The sequence below is a fragment of the Guyanagaster necrorhizus genome (genome assembly GCF_019112545.1).
Source record: "Guyanagaster necrorhizus MCA 3950 unplaced genomic scaffold BT62scaffold_7, whole genome shotgun sequence".
In the NCBI taxonomy this organism is placed as follows: Eukaryota; Fungi; Basidiomycota; class Agaricomycetes; order Agaricales; family Physalacriaceae; genus Guyanagaster; species Guyanagaster necrorhizus.
This window is the reverse complement of record NW_025064886.1, coordinates 1,261,418-1,270,675: the sequence shown is the minus strand read 5'-3', so window position 1 is coordinate 1,270,675 and position 9,258 is coordinate 1,261,418.

Below are 9,258 nucleotides of genomic sequence, written 5' to 3'. Positions count from 1 at the left end.
GGCACCATGGACACAGACACACATAATAGGTAGCGATATAATTAGGAATGACAGTACAGTATTTAAAGGGTAGAGCTCTTGCTGGAAACCCCAGCTTCGAGCTAAAGTTTATACATACCATTCTACCTCGAGTCAACGTCTGACCTTGTATCACACTGCACGGGTACATATTAAGTGAACTCGGGTGATTCCTCGAAGTGCGAAGGAACACCTGTTTATCACGTGTATCTGTCCATGTGACGCTTGGGTCTAATAATTAGCTCGAAGCTTCTATCTTCCCTTTCTCAAGCCCAATTGTGCTGAGAAACCGAATGCCTCCAGTAACAACCACCGACCTAAACCACGACTTCTTCGAGCTTATCACTTCCATCATCAGAACTTTACTTGGACTTCTAGCCATCATCACTCTCTGTCGAGGACGACAATCAGTAGCAGCTTGGATAGTCAGGCACTATCAAGCCTTCCAGCACATTCAACAAATTCTACGCAACGTAACCCCCGACCTACCTTTCCATGACATCCCCCCCTCCGTCAGAACGTCCTTCTTCCTGCAAGGGGGACCTGTACCAGAAACCGGGAATAACGACCCAGATCCAGAGAGCCTTCACGAGGAAGAAGGACCCCAACACCCCCCTCGACGACACAGCAGAAACCACCACCCTGCTCTCACAGGGTTCCGGAACCTGTGGACGACGAACGTCGCTCAGGAGCCCGCAGAGGTCTCCAACTATGTCACTCCAGCAGGTTCCCCCAAGCATTCCGCCTCCCCAATTCTCTCAGGGATTGGAAACCGTGCTCGGGACTCCCTTGATGCCGCTCGGATGGCTATGGGACCCCGCGAAAGTCCCGACCCCCCCCAGAACCCCCCCGAAACCCCCACTGAGCCCAACTCCAACTCCAGCCCATCCGTCAGCAGGCTGAGGGTCGATGACCCACATGGAAGGACTATCCACCCCGATTATGCGAATGCAGAGATTGCCATCTCTGCAGCAGGAGACCCCTACCGACACCTCCATGTGGGAAGTGAACCTGAGGTCGGGACCGCCAGTGAAAGAGGAAGAGCCATGCAGGACAGAATTATACAGCGAATATTCCCAGACTGGGATATTACCATTCCCTTCAATTACGACCAGGCAGTACAGCAGCAGAACCAAAACCGAGAAGAAGAGCTTAGGCGAACTCAGGAAGAACTCGCCGATTATGTATGAGAAGAGGCCCGAGAGCAATACAAGGCCGCAGAGTATGACAGGCAAGGAAGAGCACAAAGAAGAAGGGAAGAAATCGAAAGGATGGGGTCAGCCTCCCCCAGGGAGTACGAGCTCCGCACCGACGCAGAGTCTCCCTTTAGAGAGCCTGACTCAGACGACGACCCATGGATGGGACCTGCCAGCATCGTCAGCTGGGATGAGGCCATCCGATGAGGAAGAGCAGCAGAACCCCGACCCGTCGTACTCGAGTATCCCGCCCGCACCGATACCATCTCCTCGGATGCTGACTCCGTCCTCGGAGCCTACGGGCTCCGAGTACCCGACAATGCCCACGTCTCCGACAGGGCTCTCCAGCGATTCCTGGGCAGCAGGGTCGCTCGGCAGTTCCTCAACCCTGAGTTTCAACGACACTTCAGCCGCTATAGCCGAGAACTGGAGGAGACGAGAGCGCGCAGAGAGACATACTACAGTCGACTCAGGAGCCCTCCCATCACCCAAACCAGTAACCAAGGAGAAGCCGGACCCAGCACCCAAGTCAATGGAAGGGTCCCCGATGACCCTTCGTCCAGCCGTGCCGTCAATTTACGACCGGCCCGTCCGTTCCCTCCTCGAGGAAGGGGACAGCGGGGACGAGAGAGACGAGGAGGACGATGACAGTGATGACCCATATCGACAACGACTGGAATGAGCAGGGGAGGATACAGACAAAGAAGCTTTGAAGGAAGAAATAGAAAGAGCAAGAGACAAAGAGTATCAGGAGCTGTACGAGCAGGGAAGGAACTTTTTGTGGCAGGATACGCGCTGGCAGGCAACGACATTAGGACTGGAATATCGGTATGCAGAGGACACTAAAAAAAGGAGAATTTTACAGTATGCCGCGACAAAGTATGCATAGGGAGAATACAGTCGGCGGCATCCAGAAGACCCGTTAGTGCCGATACCCCTGTATCAACTCATCAGCAAGCCAAGAACACCGGCACCGCTGCTGTGTACCCCCCCCATACCACCACAACGAGCAATTTACACTGCTGCCTCGATCTGAAGCTGGGCCGACACTAATCCGACGATCTGGAGCATGGCTTCACGGCTCGCCCAGACCAGAAACTGGCCGGCATGGCGGCCCGACAGAATTCAAAACCCCTGGACCAGCAGAGGGAGCCAACTTCTCGGGGGACAGCCGCCCCCGGACCAAGCAGAATCAAGCGGGAAGGACCCCATTCGGGACGACCCTGAGGTGGTCCGCCTCGGGTTCACGATCTGAGACGGGGTCATCATTCGGATAGTTGACCCGAAAGGCAGCCCAGTGGCAGACGACAACTCACTACACTCCTTTCCCGGGCCACCCACAGAATGGAGCCAGCCGCCGTTCGATGGCTGGCCCAACCTGATGGGCCCGCTCCCACATAACGCTAATGTTTTGCAATGTCACCCCGACCTCCTCTAAAAACCTCACCCCTTCAAGGAAGCTTCAGATGACATCGACTGCTTCCTAGTTGACTGTGAGCAATACTTTGAGGTATACGTCGGATATATTGGGACAGATATGAACAAAGTCATGTTCGCCATGTCCTACTTAGAAGATAAAGCCAAAATCTGGTGGATCTTAATCTCCCCAAACTTCTGGTCCACCACCAGGGAACATTACCGATATCCCTCGTGGCCAGTATTCAAACGAATGCTAAACGACAAATTCATTGATCCAGCGGTACAGGAAGTACACAAACAAAAGATCAAGGAATACAAGATGGGAGATAAAGCGGCAACAGACTACTTTGACGAGCTGGAAAGGCTCGCCAAGCTCGCAGGAATTCGGGAGGACACAGCAAACGACGGAAGAATGGTAGAAGCGCTCAAATGAGGAGTCCTCTCCTCGTACCTCACGATGATTTCTGCCATGGGCGTCAAAATATTGATGCCGGTGGGGTATGATGAATGGAAGGAACGAATCGTTGAGATGTACAAGGAGTGACAAAGGCAGAAAGCGGAGGCGACAATGCTACAGGAATACTCCAAAAAGCCAGCCCCGCCAACCCCGAACAAGTCGGGGCAAACTGCTGGGAAATCATCAGGATCTCCTCCAGCGTCTAACTACGGGAGCCAGAAAATGGGAACGGGGATGACTTACACTGGAGCCGGCAAGCCTATGGACATCGACTAAATAAAAAAGGAAGGAAAGTGTTTCAACTGCGGGCTGAAGGGCCACATGGCCAAGGACTGCCCAAAGAAGAAATGAACTCGTGAAGACATCAGGGCGCAGATTGCCGAGCTACAGAAGGAAGACGAGGAACTCGGAAAGGAGACAAAGATCGAGGAGGTAAAAGGAGAGGCCGGCCAGTGATTGACTCCACTGAACCGGCCAAAGGACTTCACGGTGTGCAGGACTCAACCGTTGTACAGACTCATAATGCCTCTGTAGTACCAAATACGCATTCGAATATACCCACGATTAGTAACGCACACCCAAAAGAGTCGAAAAGAAAAACTCAAATGCCTATGGGCCAAACAGGGGCAGAGAGCCCCAAAACTTGGCTCAAACCATTCGAAACCGAATGGACCTGGTGGGCCGTCAAGAAAGCAGTAGACGAAGACGCGGCTAAGGCCATGTTGAAAGGATGGATACATCAGACTAGAATGGGGGAAGTCACCACAGAAGTCGTTCAGGGACTACAAAAAGCCGAACGGAGTCAGGTCTTGGAATGGTTGGATGAACTAAAAGGATCGCAGAAGTTCGTCTGACGAACCAAGACCCCTGGCCGCGATCTGACAACAAAAGCCCAGATCGAAACCTTGACCAATCAATCAAAGTACTCGGTAACCGCCCTGATCGACAGCGGATGTACCGGTAGTTCCATCAATCGGACCTTCGTCCAACAACATCACCTTCCCACTAGATCCACTGCTGCACCTATTCCGGTATATAATGCCGACGGAACAAAAAACCAAGCCGGGTCGATCACGGAGTACGTTGAACTCCGATTAACCATCGGGGATCATTCTGAGAGGATTGATTTGGCCGTAACGGACCTCAGAACCAAGGAACTTTTTCTTGGTCATGATTGGCTTATCCGACATAACCCGCTGATCAATTGGAAAACCAGATGACTTACCTTCGCCTGGTGTAGATGCCGGAAAATTCCGTATGAATTACCAGACAAAGACCCAGGAGACAGATGGGATGAAGAGATGGAGGACGGGGAAACCATTCTGGCAGTCGACCTGCAAGAGGAAATCCACGTCCGAGTGGTGCATCATGCCAATAACCTGGCGGCCAGGGCCAACGAGGGGAAGGAAGAAAAGACGTTCGAGGAACTAGTGCTGGAATGGGCACGTGACTTTCATGATCTCTTCGAGAAAGAGAGCTTCAATGAGCTGCCATGCCCAAAGCCTTGGGACCATGCCATCGAGTTAACCCCTAATGCAAACGCAAACCTGGATTGCAAAACCTATTCCCTCAGCAATCAGGAACAACAGGAGCTCGATAAGTTCCTCGACGAGAATTTGTCCTCTGGACAGATTCGACCGTCGAAGTCCCCTATGGCCTCCCCTTTTTTCTTTGTAAAAAAGAAGGATGGCAAGCTGCGTCCAGTACAGGACTACCGAAAACTAAACGAAATGACCATCAAAAACCGGTATCCACTACCCCTAATCTCGGAATTAATAGACAAACTCCAGGGGGCCAAGTACTACACCAAGCTTGACGTCCGATGGGGGTACAACAATGTCCGAATTAAAGAGGGAGACGAGTGGAAGGCAGCTTTCCAAACCAACCGGGGACTTTTCGAACCAACAGTAATGTTTTTCGGCTTGACAAACTCCCTGGCCACCTTCCAATGAATGATGAACGACATCTTCAAGGACCTCATCGCCACTGGAAAGGTCACCATCTACCTAGACGACATCCTCATCATGTCAAGGATGAGCGAAGAATACCGCAAACTAGTCCGACAAGTACTCACGCTCATGAGGAAGCACAAACTATTCCTTAAAGCGGAGAAGTGCGAGTTCGAGGTACAAAAAACCAAGTATCTTGGGGTAATCATCAATGAAGGAAGCATTCAAATGGACCCGATCAAGATTGCAGGAGTGGTAGACTGGCCCACGCCTACCAAGAAGAAGGAACTGCAATCCTTCCTAGGCTTCACCAACTTCTATCGAAGGTTCATACGTGACTACAGTAAAATCGTTCGCCTCATGACACAGCTCACCGGCAATGCCCCATAGGGATGGGGAACTTCCCAATAACATGCATTCAAAGACCTGAAACGACGATTAGCGGAAGACGTAGTCCTTGCCATACCCTCGCAGGATGGCAAGTTCCGCGTAGAGGCCGACTCAAGCGAGGGGGCCATAGGCACCGTACTATCACAAGAACAGGGAGGAAAGTGGCGACCCGTCGCCTTCCTCTCAAAAGCACTGACAGTAACGGAGAGAAACTATGAAATCTACGACAAAGAGCTGCTCGCGATAATGCTCGCGTTGGAGGAGTGGCGGCATTACCTGATCGGAGCAGCCAAAACCTTTGAGGTATAGACAGATCATCAGAATCTCAGGTACTTTCGACAGCCGCAAAAGCTAAATCGCCGCCAAGCCCGATGGGTCACTGAGCTCGCTCAATACGAATACACCCTGCACCATAAAGCCGGTGTCACCAACAAAAAAGCCGACCTCCTCTCTTGTCAGGCAGACCATGATCAGGGAGGAAGTGACAACGAAGGGGTTGTCATTCTTTGCCCCGAACATTTTCAGGCAATGATAATGCCCACAGAGGAAGAAATACATGAGCACATTAAAAGTGCGACCCGAGACGCACATCAATGGGACCAAAGAATCGCCGCCTCGCTCAACCACGAGCGAGGGCTGACAAAAAAGGAGGGGATGATTTATTATGACGGGAGGATCTACATCCTATGGGTTCAAAAGCTATGCAGCGACATAATCACCATACACCATGACCACGCTACGGCAGGACATCCCGGCATCGCCAAAACGAAGGAACTCGTCTTACAAGAATATTGGTGGCCAAAACTCAGCAACGACATAACTATATATGTCAAAGGCTGTGAAACCTGTCAAAGGGAAAAATCGTCCACACAAGCAAAGGCCGCCCCGTTACACCCGAATGAGGTACCAACACAGCCATGGACCCACATATCGGTAGATATGATCACCAGACTACCAGATTGCAATGGATACGACGCAATCCTCGTCATAGTGGATCGATTCTCCAAAGCCATTATTCCTGTCGCCTGCTCCACAGAGTTAACCTCGGAAGGATGGGCAAAAATCCTACGAGACGAGGTCTACACTAAATACGGGATGCTGCAAGTAATCATTTCGGACCGCGGTCCCCAATTCGTCTCAAAGTTCCTTGATGACCTGTATAAATTGTTGCACATCACATGCAATGCGTCCACAGCATACCACCCACAAACGGATGGTCAAATGGAATGAGCAAATCAGGAAGTTGAAAAATACCTGCGATTATTTATCAACTACTGACAAGACGATTGGATTGAATGGCTAGCACTCATCACTTTCCAACACAACAACAGAGTTCACTCCGCGACAGGCAAAACTCCATTCTTTGTCAACTACAGCAGACACCCTCATGTTGCGCAGACAACTCATCACAAAATGACAACACCAGCATCCACAAACTTCGCCGCTACCATGGAAAAAATTCACACAGAAACGAAAAAAGCACTCGAAAAAACAGTGTCAACAATGAAGGCGCAATATGACAAACGCTGACACTCAGCACACAACTACCAAGTCAACGACAAAGTATGGCTTGACACAACAAACCTACACCTCCCACGTCCAAAACGCAAACTCTCAGACAAACGCACAGGTCCCTTCCCAATTCTCATGAAGATCAGGGAAGCCGCCTATAAACTCCGACTGCCCGTGGCATGGAAAATTCATAATGTATTCAATGAATCCCTTCTCTCCCCTTATATTGCCCTCTCCTTCCCCAACCAGGAACGTCTGCCACCACCTCCCCCAGACCTAATCGATGATGAGGAACACTACGAAATCGACCAAATACTACATCACAAACTGCGGAAAGTAAAGACACGAGGGGGCAGCTTAACAACTACCGTCGATTACCTCGTAAGCTGGAAGGGTTATGGACCAGAATCCAACCAATGGATTAACGAGAAATACATGGACGCCGACACTGCGATTCATGACTATGAATTATCCCTTAATTAAGCCATCGGGACGATGGTCTTAAGCGGAGGGTAATGTTACGATTTTTCCTTTTTTCTTCCCTTATTTCCCCTATTTATGCTTAGTCAGAAGGCACAAGACCGTGGGAGGGCTTAGCCACAATAACCTGCCACTCGACAACTAAAGAACAAAGACATACAATCGCCCTTTTATGTATGGTAACGATGCTCAAGGACAATGGGCACCATGGACACAGACACATATAATAGGTAGCGATATAATTAGGAACGACAGTACAGTATTTAAAGGGTAGAGCTCTTGCTAGAAACCCCAGCTTCGAGCTAAAGTTTATACATACCATTCTACCTCGAGTCAACATCTGACCTTGTATCACACTGCATGGGTACATATTAAGTGGACTCAGGTGATTCCTCGAAGTGTGAAGAAACACCTGTTTATCACGTGTATCTGTCCACATGACGCTTGGGTCTAACACTTCTTTGGCATAGAGGTGGAGGCTGGAGCATCAGTCCTCCTCCTCATTGGACTGGTTTTCAGATAGGGTCAGAGTTCAGAGAGTTCACATGTGGTCATAAGAGAAGATGTAGTGTTGTGGTAAATAGGTGAAGAGAGAGAAACACTGGGCTTGCTGGATAAGGTGTCAGTTGGTCAGAAACTGGTATAGAAAATATGTGATGAGCCCTACATATGTAAATATGTAGCACACATGTCAGCAGACATCAGACTATTATGATGAGTCTCTAGAAGAAAGGACAGACCATCACCAAATGATAAACACACACTCTCTATTGTAGTTTAATATAGAACAGTAGTATTTAAGTAGTACCTTGTATGGTCTGAGACCTCAGTCTTGAGCTAAAGTTTCTACATCAAACAATAAAGCTTTATACTCTTCTCTTCTCAGCTACATGCTTAGATAACCCACTTCAACTCAAGACCAGGACTTCTAAATGATTGTTGAAATGTGAGACTGCCCTTTGTCATCAGTTTGAAGTCATTTTAAGTTCATCACTAATAATTAGCTTGAGACTTTTCTTACCCCAATGTTCTGCCAATGTTATGCCTCTATCAAATACTCACAAATGCTTGGCACTGCTACCACCAGAGTCTGATTCTGGGTTCTGGTTTTGGATTTGTTGTTGATATAAAAGTATAATGAAAATAATGAGATAAGTGATGATGATGTGTGTTAGAGGTATAAGAGAGTGAGGCTGATAGAGATAGTCCACTGCGATAGCAAGAATATTCACACCAGGTAGTCAGAGAGTGTAGTAGGTGTATTAAACCTTAGCTCAAGACTGGAGTACATTGGTATATTCTACTGCATTAAATACTGTCTGAAGAGCCCTTTGCTCTACAGGTGACTATTGTCTGGTTTCCATGCTTTCTACTTATTGTTTAGATGACAATGACTGTGCCCTTGCTTTTGTTTGTCAGTCACCCTGCTGTGCCATTGTTATGGTGAGTTTTCTGTGTGCTATAGTTCTTATTATGATAAGAGGATGAGACAGTGACTGTTGTCACATTGTTTTCAGCTGTCTATTGTATGTTGATGAGTAAGACATAGTTATGGTGTCATCATAGCATTGTCATCCTTGTGAAGTCAGGCTTTGGTCAAAATTGGTAAGCATCAGCAGGTTGTGATGTAGAGGTGAAAATCATGACAGCCAAACAGCATAATATCACTGGCAAACCTATCACCTATGAATAGCACACTCCTATGACTCCTTTTTGCTATTACAGTCTGCACAGTGGATCTAGTAGGGCTCATCACATATTTTCTATACCAGTTTCTGACCAACTGACACCTTATCCAGCAAGCCCAGTGTTTCTCTCTCTTCACCTATTTACCACA